The following is a 13079-nucleotide window of genomic DNA, read 5'->3' as shown; positions in this document are numbered from 1 at the left end:
CACATCATTAATTTCCCCACTGATGTCTTACATGAATCACAGAGAATTCTATTCACTTTCAACAATTGTTCTCCCCAGGTAGCCACTTGCACTGAAGTCCAGACAACCTTGAGGGAAATGGAAAGGAGAGGAACAGGTAAAATGTCTTATTTTTCACGGCTAGTTTCACATAATCCACTAGAATTTGAAGCTATGTAGCCACATATGAAGGGGAATAATCCCTTCTCCATATACATTTTTCAGGACTATTCCAATACTCATTATATTCCTATAATCAGTTACACCTGGATATAATTGAGGGCTCTTCCTTTCCAAATTTCTACATCTCCTCTGCCCCAAAAGGAAAAAGGAAATCTATAACCTGTATAGAGGGAATTGATTGTCACAGGATTTTTCTGTGGGTATCCCAAAGCTATACAGAAAGTTTAGGTGCCTCTGCTCACCCAAAATAGAAATATCTGCTGCTTGTCCAAATTTCAGTTTTGTAGCGTATCTTTCAGATTACCAACTCCTCATTTCACTCCATGGACATTGCCTAATCACTGACTGTAGGATGGACTGTACTTCAAATGCCATGGAGAGAAAACCCATGAATACTGAAAAAGAAGAGGAAAAATAGATGGCATTTAATGAGGAGGACCAGCCAAGGATAATGAAATAGCGATGATTAATTACTGTAATGCGGCACAATAAAAATTCCCCAATGATTACAATAAAAAATTATGATGCAGGGAAGAGCCCAAAATAACTAAACAATTGGATCAGTGACAATTTTTTATCACCTGTGAAATTAAAGATAGCTAAATGCCTGATATGATCATAAGGGAAGGTTCACAAGATAAGTACTAAACTAATTGAAGCTGTTTATTTTCAATGTATTGGAAATTATTGATCAAAAACTAATTGTAGCTTTCCAATAAATTAAAATAAATTGCTCCGTGAGATGTACAACATACTATTGAAACAAACATAATAAGAGCAACTGTATTCTCAGGCAAGGTGAGCCTGAAGCATCTAGAAGAATTTGCAACCATGATGCAGTCTTCTTTGACTGAAGGCACACATCCACAGTTGGTCAGTTCAGTCTGTAGTTTAAGAATGTTCCTTGATTCCTTGTTGATGCTAAGCTCTCACATAATAGCAAAGGTGAGTAATGCTTTCTATCATTAGGAGACTCCATCCCATCCTGTGAACAATGACCTGGAGTCAGCTATTCTTGCCTTCTACACTTCCCAACTGGATTACAACAACGTGATATATGTGGGCACAAATCCTTTAACATTTAGGAAAAAAACAAACTAGTACAGAACTCTGCAACACCAGTACTGCAAGCACATCAAACCTGTCCTCTGCTCTTACATTGTCTTTCCATAGAATACCAAGTTAAGTTCAAGGTCTCAGTTGTCCTTATCTTCAGTATTGCTCAATGGCCTGGGCAGGGCTTCTAAAAAACCTCCTAAACTCCAGAATAAAGAGTATGGTCAACAGTTTTGCTCCTTTGCTCAACAGAACTTTCTACAATAAAAGGTAAATCCTGTCTATGCAGTAGACAGAGCTTTCTCTGGCTCTGGCCAAAGACTGTGGAATGAACTCCCACAAGAACCAAGGACTATAATAAACCTCACGACCTTCTGCTGTCAGTGGAAGGCACATTTCTTTAACCTAGTATTCTCCAACATAAACACACAGCAATATGCATATAAATAAATTTCTAACCAAAACACTCAACTGCACACACTTTTCTCACTGGCCAGAAATGAGAGATACACACGCCAGATAAGTGGTCACGGTGTTTAATGTCCTACTGGAAGGTGCTCAGGCCCAGATTCACAAAAGGAATTAGGCATTGAGACACTCAGCATCACAGCACCTAACTTTTAGGCACCTAGAAAATCAGAGGAACAACCCTGCAATCCACAAACCCTGTGTTAGACATCTAGAATCCCTATACAACGGCGGGGGAGATATGGATGGCTAGGAATGTGACCCACAAAAGTCAGCATGCTAGGCCAGGGAGCTGCCTCAGCTAACCAATGGGATATATTGATGAGGAGTGTCTCCATAGCTCGCCCCCTCACGGAGATAGGGGTCTAAATCCAGGCTGCAGGGAGGTGCCTATCCCTGCTTGTGATTCATGAATGGATCCTCTGCCAAAGTCATATGCAGGGCCCAACCAGTAGGCATGCTCAAAGACCACTTACCTCCACACAAAACAGGCAGTGGCTGGGATGTAGAGAAGGAGAACCTCACTTATAACCTTTAGCTCAGTGGATAGGGCATTCACCTGGGATGTGGGGACCCTGATTCCATTCCCCGCTCTGCCTGATAAGAAGAAGGGATTTGAGCCACCTCTCAGGTGAGTGCCCTTCCCAGTGGGCTATAGAGTCATTCTCACTCTCTGGCCAAATTAATATTTAATTAATGTGGAATAACTTCAACAGGATTGATTAAGGGAGACCCACATCAGAATATGCCATGGTGGTTAAAGCTAGTTAGTTTCATTAATAACCTCATGTCAAAGGCTTCTTGAAAGTGTGAATAAGTTACATTGCCTGGTTTTCCTTTTTCCACTTTTATTGACACACACAAAGATTTCTAGTAAATTAAAAAAACATGATTTTCCTTTACAGTTAGCTATGCTAGTTGTCCTTCATGTTTACCTAGGAGTTTTATAATTCTAGAAATGAATTTGATGAATTTGCCCATCGATAGTTGTAACCTTACTTCTTGGTAGAAAAATAAATAAATAAATACCTTTATATCATTTATTGGTTGACCATAAATTGGCTGGTTTATTTGCTAACATTCCTACATGACATTATGTTACATTTTGCATTTCCCTAGCAAAGCATTTTTATAAATATCACACAGCAGAATTACTTCACAACTCCCCAAGAGCAGCAACTTCAAGGACAGGGGGAATAGGGCAGTCCTTTGTACCAGCAGAGTACTCCACAGTGGGAGAAGGGTAGGAAACTGAAAATGTATCTCATCTAATTGAAATAAGGGGACTTCTAGAAAGTCATTTTCTGTACTAATATTTAGCCACAATAGTGGTGGTCACATTCCTAATCTTTTAAAAGGTGTACTGAAGAGCATTGATTAGTACAACTGATACATCTAAAGCTCTACAACTGCATGCTGGGTATTATTACTGATACCATACTGACTCAAAAGGACAGGGTCTCTTTGCAGAGCAAGCAAAACTGCATCCTGCTGCATCCTTTCCTTGGAGGATTATCAGTAACTGGAATGGATGAAAAGCTGGTTAGCTTCCAAGAAGTGATAGGAGTAAAGGACCAGGTTGTTTGACTGGTGCATACCGGGGAATCAAAAGATACCTTCTTGGTTTTCCTTTACAAACTGCTTAATGTTTATTAAACAAAGAAAAGAATTTCAGAGTAAAGTCAATCCAGCAATGTAACCAGCCTCTAGACCAGCAGTTTTCAAACTTTTTGAGCTGAGGCCACACACTTTGAGTTCTAATTTTTGGTTGCACCTCCCCCCCCCAATACCTGACCCTCCCTCCTCTGCTTTTCAGGGTGGGAGAAGGTGCATGTGACAGTCTCTGGGACCAGAGCCAGCACTGGGTGTGCAGGTTTGGACACTGACCCACAAGCTGGGTGGCCTGTTGATGTCAGTCAGGAGGTGGAGATGGCATTCCCTTCTCAAGCTCCCCCTCCCACATGGGGCTGGCCCAAGCCACCCCAAATGTTCCTCTGTGCCCCCCCTAGGTGCCCCACAGTTTGAAAACCTCTGCTCTAGACAGCTCATTCTCAGTAGCCTTTAAGCTTTTTCACAAAGCCAGAGATAGACGTTTAAATAGTTACAGCAGAAGACTAGCACAAGTTGCCTTTTACTTTTTCCCAGCTTTCCTAAGTCAATAACTATACAGCCGAAAGTTGGAGCCAAGTTCACCCATGATGTAAACCCCCTAAAGTCAATAAAAACAGACCAAGGATGAATTTGGCTCCTATTATAGTTAAGCAATAAGCAACCAACATAAACATTAACTGGTAAGGGGCTGCCTTAACTAACTGCAAAGAGTACATAACTAATAATGAATAGATAGGAGCCATAAAAAAAAAATCCAGGCAAGAATATTTTGAAGAGAAGTTACATAAGAAGAGTCGTTTAAAAGAATATACTGAACAGCAAAATGGCTTGCGTCATGACTGTAATAAGAGCTCTAGATGAATTCCCACTTCAACAGGAAATTAAACAATGTGCTGAAAGAACTCTTTCAGATACAATCCTCTGCTACACTGTGCTCCCAGCTGCCACAAATGCCTAAGATTTTCATGTTCAATATTGGAATTATTATTATTTATTAAGGATATCACCACAACACTAATTTAATCATAAATTCCTTTATTAAATCCAAATGCCAAACAGTACTTAGACAATGGCTCTAAACATGCTCAGAAAGCCTAAATAATAAGCAATTTTCTACATCCAAACAGTAACAAAACATTGATAAGCATTTGATCAAGATATTTACAAACAGGCTAAACCCAGGGGTTCTTAGAACATATTGGTAAGCTCCAGCGTGGTCAGGCAGGTTTTAGCAGTGAACCCTTTGAAGGTTTATTTTTTTATACCCTTTAACAAACAAGTGACGTCATTGCCAATTACTGACTACAACTTAAAAACTAATTTGAGACAGTTCACCCTCATTTCCAGTCTTAATCCAGATGAGATTTACAACCTCCTTTCTCCCCAGTGCCTTTCTTCCCTGTCTCTTTACTTCCTTCTTGCTAGCCAACAGTTTTTCCTTTGCACTTGGGTTCACATAAGACCTAATTTTTGAGATTACACTGGTATGTGTGGTGGGAAGTGCCATGTTGGTTCATTTTAAGACAGATTCTTTTTATCTTATTTAAAACCATCCACAGTCACCCCCTGTTGTCAGAGGTCTTCTTTTCAGATACTTTCATTTATTTTATTAGTTATTCTTTGAACCAGACATCCTCCCTACTCCATTCCTTCTGGCCTTATAACTCATTACTTTCCAGGCCTTTCTTTTACTTGATACCTAGGGCCTCTCTGTAGAACACATATTTTTTTAACCAAACTTAAGCTAACTTTAATACTCTAATTTATATTCATCCTACATTCCAATTACACAAGTTAACACTATGCATGGTCCTCTAATCTACATTGATTGTTCCAACATAAAATGTAGAGGATGACTGACTAATAAGAGACCAAATATCATATCTCTCTTTATGTCAATGCTAAGTCTTTTTTGCTGTCATGGATAAAAGTTTTTTTTAAAGCACAAAGTCTGCTTTAAAGGCAAAGATTCTGAAAAGACTCAGATTCTGAAATTTTCCAAACTTCTGTTTCCAGAATTTTAACAACATGGGGCCAGGATCTCAGCTGGTGTAAACTATTGATTACTGATTTAAATAAGATGAGGATATAGCCCGTGTATTCTAGTGTTCTCTGTGAGTTTTCCTTAATATAGTCTGTGGTGCTATCACTTTATACTCCAAGAATCACAAGTTATATTGCTCTCTGATAAATTTTATTTGGAAGAGTTACTCACTTTTAGATCTGACTGTTTTTCACCATTGTCTTTCTATGGACTTTGTTTCAGGACAACCTGAATTACAAGAGGATTTCAGGATGCATACTGCAGATTTCTCTGGCCTGGTCAATACTAACAATGGAGGTTAACATAATGTGGCTTACGTTGACCACCTAAAGTATGCATCTCCACTGGCATGTCAGTTCCACTGACCTAAATCGCAGTAAAATTCAATTTAATAAAACCACCTCCACAAGTGGCGTAGTGCTGAAGTTGAATTCTGTGGGTCGAATGAGCATCAGTGTAGGCAGAGTGCAATGTGAATCGATGTCATTGGCCTCTGGGAGATATCCTATAATGCTTTGTTGTGACCGCTGTTGGGACCGCTCTGCACATTCACAGTCTGCTGCACTGTGGCCACGTAAACAGGATGCAGGAAACCGTGACTGACCAGGATGCCGGGGAAGGCACGTCTGGTGAGTATGTACTGCAAATTGCATGTCTTTGATTATATCCTCTGTCCAGAATCTTGTACCAGTGGGAAAAAGCGTGTGTGGCGGTTGGGCTATGCTTCCTCATACTTGGTGTGCTTAAGCATTGGGTTCACTTGGAAAAGATTATTTATGTGCACAGGGATGCTCCAAGAATCCTACATGCATATCTCCAGGAAGCTTTCATGCAGGTACTCTACAATCCTTTGAAGAAGGTTTCTTGGGAGGGCAGCCTTATTTTTTCTACTGTGATAGGACACTTTCCCTGCCACTCTGTTACTAATTGTGTAGGCATCATTGTGGAAGACGGCATAGCAGCATAGGGACCAGGCCTGTAGCCAGATGCTTGCAGCAAATCCTCCCTTTCCACCTCTGTGACTCTCAGGAGGCTGATATCACTCATGGTTACCTATGGAAGATGGCACACATTTACAGTAGCCGACCAAGAAAGTTTTTTAAAGTGTGTGTTCTTGCACAGCCAGGGATGGTTCCTTGGATCAGCACACCGCACGTCCCTAAGCAGGATGTTATTGCAATTGCTCTTGGGCATCCGCAAATGGGTTCCCATATTTTTCCTCCAGAGATGGTTTACCCATATCCATCCCTGACCCTTTCTACTGTCTGTTAAAAGCCTGATCAATTGGGAGCTCGACATCCATGCTGCTCTAAGGAGTGCTCTTGTGCAGCATGGGCCCCAGGGATTTCCGTAACATAGATTCACTCACCACTTACTTACCATGGTTAGAACGGTACTCCGACCCCTGCAATAGTCAGACAATGGTATGTGGTTGTAGCCTTCCCTTGGTAATATTCAGGGGACTTACTTTTACATTGTAGCATTGCTTTTCGTCCACAGGATGAGTTAACAATGGGTATCTTGTGCTTTGCTTCCCTCACAGTGGACAACGTGGCCTTCAACACACTCATTCTCCTGCAGAGCAACTGTCGCAGATAAGAAGGGGAAAAAAAAACCCGGGATGATGTTTAATGAGCTAATGAATGCCTCCGTGGCTGGTGACACAAGTGCATGGAGGATTTCATTATCTGACAAAAACTAGACATGGACAACAGGAAGGCAGCACAGGAATATTAGCATTCAACACAAGAGGAGATGCTGCGTATAATGCGTGATCAGTCAGACATGTTGAAGCATCTGGTTGATCTTCAGGAAGCTCAGTGGCAAGACAGACTTCCTCTTCAGCCTCTGCAAAACTCTGAGTTAATGCATTCTTTCCTAGCCCCCACCCCAAAGCGGTCTAGGAGGAGGTTGAGCAGGGTGCAGTACGTGCTGCACTCCTTGCTGGTTGAGGGAAGCAGAACAAGGAGACGGCCTCTTTAAGGAGAGGGGATGTGTGATTCTTTCATGTGTGCACAGCCAAAATGGGCTCTGTATCTCTGGCCCCGCAAAATGCATGCAGAACATTCCATTTTCTTCCATTTACCCCCTCTGTGAAGGATCACCAATAAAGAAAATACTACTTTACAATTCATTACTCTTTATTTATTGATAAAAAGGAAACAAAGGGAGGGGGAAGTATTGGGGGGGGGGAAGGGATTGAAGGGGAAGATTCGGGTGGAAATACTGCTTCACATTTTCATTACTGTTTGTTTATTGATAAGAAGGGAATAAAGGGGAGGGTTAATGGGGGGGACTAGAACGGTGGGTGGGAAGAAGGGGGGGAACTGGCTCGGTGTGGGATGGGTAGGGGATGCAAAATGAAAGCACAGCACAGATAAGCAATGCACATTACTGTTGTGTCTCTTGCAAAAGCGGTTTTTCAATGCTTCCCTGAGGCGTAGCACTCCACAATTGGCTCTCAGCGTTGCAGTGGCAGCTGGCTGCTCAAAATCTGTGGCCAGCCTATCTGCCTCCACAACCCAACCTTGTGGGAACTTCTCCCCCTTTGTCTCACAGACATTATGGAGTGCACAGCAGGCAGTGATAACTATTGGGTTTTTTTTTCAATGAGGTCTAACCTAGTGAGCAGACTTCGCTGACATGCTTTTAAATGTCCAAATGCACATTCCACCACCATTCTGCAGTTGCTGAGCCTATTATTAAAACACTCCTTCTCACTGTCCAGGTGCCTGCTGTAGGGCTTCATTAACCAGGGGAGCAAGTGGTAGGCAGGATCACCCAGGATCACTATTGGCATTTCAACATTGCCAATATTTATTTTTTGATCAGGGAAGAAAGTGCCTGCCTGAATTTTTTTTAACAGACCTGAGTGTGTCATTCACGTTTCCAGACCACCCCATATTGATGTCGGTGGAACATCCACTGTGATCCACAAGGGCCTGCAACAGTATTGAGAAGTATCCCTTTTGGTTTATGTACTCTGTGGCAAGGTGATCCAGGGCTAAGATAGGGATGTGCATGCCATCTATCGTCCCCCCCCCAGTTTGGGAACCCCATTGATGAAAAGCCTTCCACTATGTTCTCCACGTTTCCCAGAGTCACTACCCTTCTTAGCAGAAGTGTATTAATGGCCTGGCACACTTGAATCACAGCTGCTCCCACACTGGATTTACCGACTCCGAATTGATTCCCAACTGACCGGTAGCAGTCTGGGGTTGCTAGCTTCCACAGAGTGACGGCCACTCTCTTCTTCACTGTCAGAGCTGGTCTCAAGCGAGTATTCTTGCATTTCAGGGCTGGGGAGAGCTCTCGCAAAGTTCAAAGAAAGTGGCCTTTCACATTCGAAAGTTCTACAGTTATCCCTCATAACGATGCAATCATACTAGTCACTGCTTGTTTCCTGAGGCCAGAAGCGCTGCTCCACTGCAGCAAACGGGAATTGTTTCGTTCTATGGCTTGTAGCAATGTGGCCTCTGTAATATCACAATTTTCAGCGCTGTGGCTTCTGTCTAACCGCTGAAAATACTGCAAAATAAGTGTGAGGTGTTGCTCACAATAATAATGCAGAGCTGAGCGGGCTCCATTCCTCTCAGGCAATGGTGTGTGCACAGCAGAGACTGAAGGGTTTGAAAAAATGGCGCCAAAAGGAGATTGTCTACTTGTTTTGGACTGGGACAAGAATGGGGGGGAGTACATTGCATCATGGGAGGACAACAACCTTCCCAAAAGCCTCTGCGGCTAGTTGCACTGTGGGATAGCTTTACACTGAAGGTAAATAAATCCACTTCCACCTTTTCCCATGGTCAGGTGAGCAGCTCATATGGTAAGAATCTTTTTTTGCTGTCAGTTATCACATAACCAGCAGGAGACAAACCCTTTTTATCGAGGAGCAGAGTTGTGTATTCATCCCCGGACACGAAACACTCGAGCCCATCTATGACAGTTGTCAATGCTCAGATGTTAGGCATGTATTTTTTGCATGATATCCTTATATAATGAAGCTTGGACAACAGCTCTCTGTCCTCAAAATACGATTCCATCCTGCACACTCAGCTCATCTTTAATTTGAAAACATGATTCTGGTCTTACTGGTACTTGGCTTTTGTCTTCTGGCCACCCTGATAGTTTTTGATTGCCACTCTTTTGATTGCCTATAGTTGGATGTCCTCTTCCGTATCCTCTTTGATTTCTATCAGCTTTACTGTTGAAACTGGGATACTGAATCATAGATAATTAGGGTTGGAAGGGACCTCAGGAGATCATCTAGTCCAATCTATTCACATGCAGCACTATGTCCTGACCCCATTCCCCAATCTCACTGATGCTGAGTATATGCATCTTGCTCAGGGTATCAGCTAACACCAGTAATCATCATGGACAATAATGACCTCTGTCTAGTAATGCTGGAGGCAAAACAACACACACTGCAGTTTCTCTGGAGCACTAAGAAGAGGCTTTGCCATGATTGTCTCTGGGCCTTGTGGTCCGATTGCACTATTATTGGGTGGTCATGTGTACAATGATGGAATTGTGCCATTCCAAATAGTATAGCTGGAAGCTATTTTTCTATTTGGGCACACCCATTTCAATCTCTCACAAGGCTCTGCTGGTATACGCGACTGGCTCTCCGGCAAAAGAATACACCCAGTCCTTTCTCTGATGCATTACACTGGAGTGCCAGTGCTCTCCTGGCTGGTAGGACTATAGGACAGGGATATCCATTATTATTTGTTTCAGCATGTCAAATGCTTCCTGTTGGGGACCTGTCCAATCCCACTCAACATCCTTCCCTGTGAGCTGACATATGAATTCTGCTACTGCAGTCAAGTGCAGACAGAATTTGGACAGAAAATGTATTATCCCTATGAAGTGCTGAACCACTGTCATATCCACTGGAGCTGGCATGCCCCTGACTGCCTTTATCTTGCTGGCATCTGCTTTCAGTCTCTCTGCTGTGAGCAAATATCCAGTGTATGTGACCTCATTCTATTCGAGTCACATTTTTCTGGGTTGAGTTTTATGTTCTTGTCTCCTCATCACTGTGGAAAGCTTGTCGTTTTCTGTCATGATCTTGTTCAGCTTCTGTATCATTGCTCCCTTCAACTACAATGAGGATATTAACTGCAATTATTTTCACCCCAGCACTGGGATGAATCTTCTCTGGAACAGCTCTGGTGCTTGGCTTATGCCCTTTGGCATGCATGGCCATCCACAGCGACAAAATGGTGTTTTGCAAAGGTTTTCAGCATGCTGGATTTTCTATCCAGGCTTGTGTGCCAAAACCTGTTCTTCACATCACAGACCGTAATGATTCTGGCTTTGGAGATTTCTGGCAAGAGGTCATCAGTTGTGGGCAGTGGACTGTGACATCTTTTCAATGCCTTGTTCAGTGGCTTTGGGTCTATGCAGGTGTGTAATTTGCCAGATTGTTTCCTTACTACCACCATGCTGCTGACTCAGGCTATACTGGCCTCTACAGGTGCTATGATACCCCTGCTCTCCAGAGTTTTGAGTTCCTTGCATACTGGATTACGTAATGCCAATGGAATTCTCCATTTTGGTAACACACAAGTTCCACAGTGTGATCTACTTCCAGTTGCAGCTTTCCTTCCAGGCACCCATCACCCTTGAAAATATCCCCACATATTATTTTAAAGTTGTCTCCATTGCCCATACGACTCACCCTTTTGCTTCTTGCACAGCAGCTATAAAGTTCTGATGCTGCATCCTGAACCCATGGTTTGTATGGCTATATTCCCCAACAGGAGTCTGTGGTGCTTTCCATCCAGCACCACAAACTTCAGTTGGTACTGTCTGTTATTTTTCAGTTAGTTACTTTGAGGTCACATTTTCCTACAGGCTGCATTATGCACTCACAGCGCATTATTAGACCGTGACTGCTCTGGGTGTATTCAAGTCCATTTCACACTGCAGGAGGCCCCACTATCCAGCTGAAGTTACACAGAGCATTTCCCTATTAATATAGTTGCATGCAAGGAGATTGGTATTATCCCCTGTTGCTTGCCTGTCCCAACAGCCTGAACCTGATGTGCTCTTGGACTCCAGAAGAGAGTCATGATGTCAACACTGCTTTCTGATGTGCCGTCCTTCTCTTGTGCAAGTCTGCCTGAATCTTTCTGAGAGCTCCTGAACACAGTGTCAAAGTGGTTCCACTTGCCACATACCTTACAATGCTGTCCTAGTGTAGGGCCCTTCTCCTTTACTAATCCATGCTGTCTCCCACGGTAAATACACCTCACTATGGGTATGGATCCCTGGCTACTTGCTCTCCTTTGCTGTTGTCTCATGACTCATGTACTTCTGCAGATGTTGTGCCTCCTAGGGCTTTTCTTTTGAGGCTTCCACTGCACGCCCCATGAGCAAGCATCTGCCTAATGCGAGATAACCTTCACAGAGCAGCTGCTTGCCAGTGCTGCATACTATCCTGTCCCAAATTACAGTGTCTGTCAAATCCCCAAAATTGCATGTAGCAGTCAGTGTGCAAAAGGCAGCAACATAAGAATTTATCCACACTTCTTTGGATTAGTCTTTAATGACAACTGTGTTGTTCTACAGTTTTGTTCTGCTTTGGCGAGCAATAGGTTCCCAGGGCTCCTAGGACGGCTGTCAGGCTTGGGGCAGTGGTGAGCAGCAGAGTCCTGCAGATCTCTCTGCTTTGTTCCCCAATCCCTATAAGGTAAAATAATACTTTTTCTTTCATGCTGTTGTCCTCCTGCATTGCCAGGCCTGTGCACACCTGGAACTCCTCTTTCCCCTGGATCCATTGCTAGGTTTAGTTTGTGCCTGCAAACTCCAAGGCTCCGGAGCGCTTCAGACCAAGTTCCATGTCTCACACTGCCCGCTGATGCACTGCAGAGCACTCACAGCTCAGTCCATGTGGCTGAATTGCTTCTAGCCTAACTCCCTGCATTCCCTGTTTTTCTAGTGTCCCCTCAGTAACAGTCTGCCCTCCAGGAAACACACGCCTTCTGACTCCAGTTCAACTGATAATGATACACAGAGCACTGTTAAAATATCTCCATGACAACTCCAGAAAGAACATAAATTAATCTATTTCTTCCACAATCCACCCTGAAGAAAAAACAAGAAGCCCATATTGTGGAGGATGGCTGTGTTGTGCAAGGGGTATTTTCATTATATGCAAATTTAAAATGGATATCATGTATTGACACAATATATTAATAAATAATGTAAATAGCTGCTCTTCTAAAGTACAGTGGTGAACAGATTAATTAAGGATCACATTCCAGTCCAACATTCTGTTCATTCACTTTATGCTCTTTGTAGTCTAACTTCACCTGGGTGTCAAGATGTTAAATAAATCAAGGTGCCTTCACTTTGAACCTTTCAAATTATAAAACAGCACTGTGCAAATTGAAAGTGTCTTGATGAACCCATCCTAGGAAATATAATTAACAATTGACCCCATTATGCACATCTAATAAGTGAGATACAATCACCAATAAATTGCAAGAAATTTCTCAATAGAATGTTTCCCCAACACAAAGTGTAACAAAGCTACTACTATGTATTTACAAAGACTGGAAGATCATCCTAGTGAATTAAATTCCTTGAATGCCCCCATACTATGAGTCTCTGGTTCCATAACTAATGGTGTCAGATTACAAATTCTGTCAGACCCAGGCCCGCTCACTACTTAATCACTTCTGTTCTT

This window comes from Emydura macquarii, unplaced genomic scaffold (assembly GCF_026122565.2).
Source record: "Emydura macquarii macquarii isolate MOO-44397 ecotype Brisbane River unplaced genomic scaffold, CSIRO-AGI_Emac_v2 contig_2897, whole genome shotgun sequence".
Classification (NCBI taxonomy): domain Eukaryota; kingdom Metazoa; phylum Chordata; order Testudines; family Chelidae; genus Emydura; species Emydura macquarii.
This window is presented reverse-complemented; position numbering follows the sequence as displayed.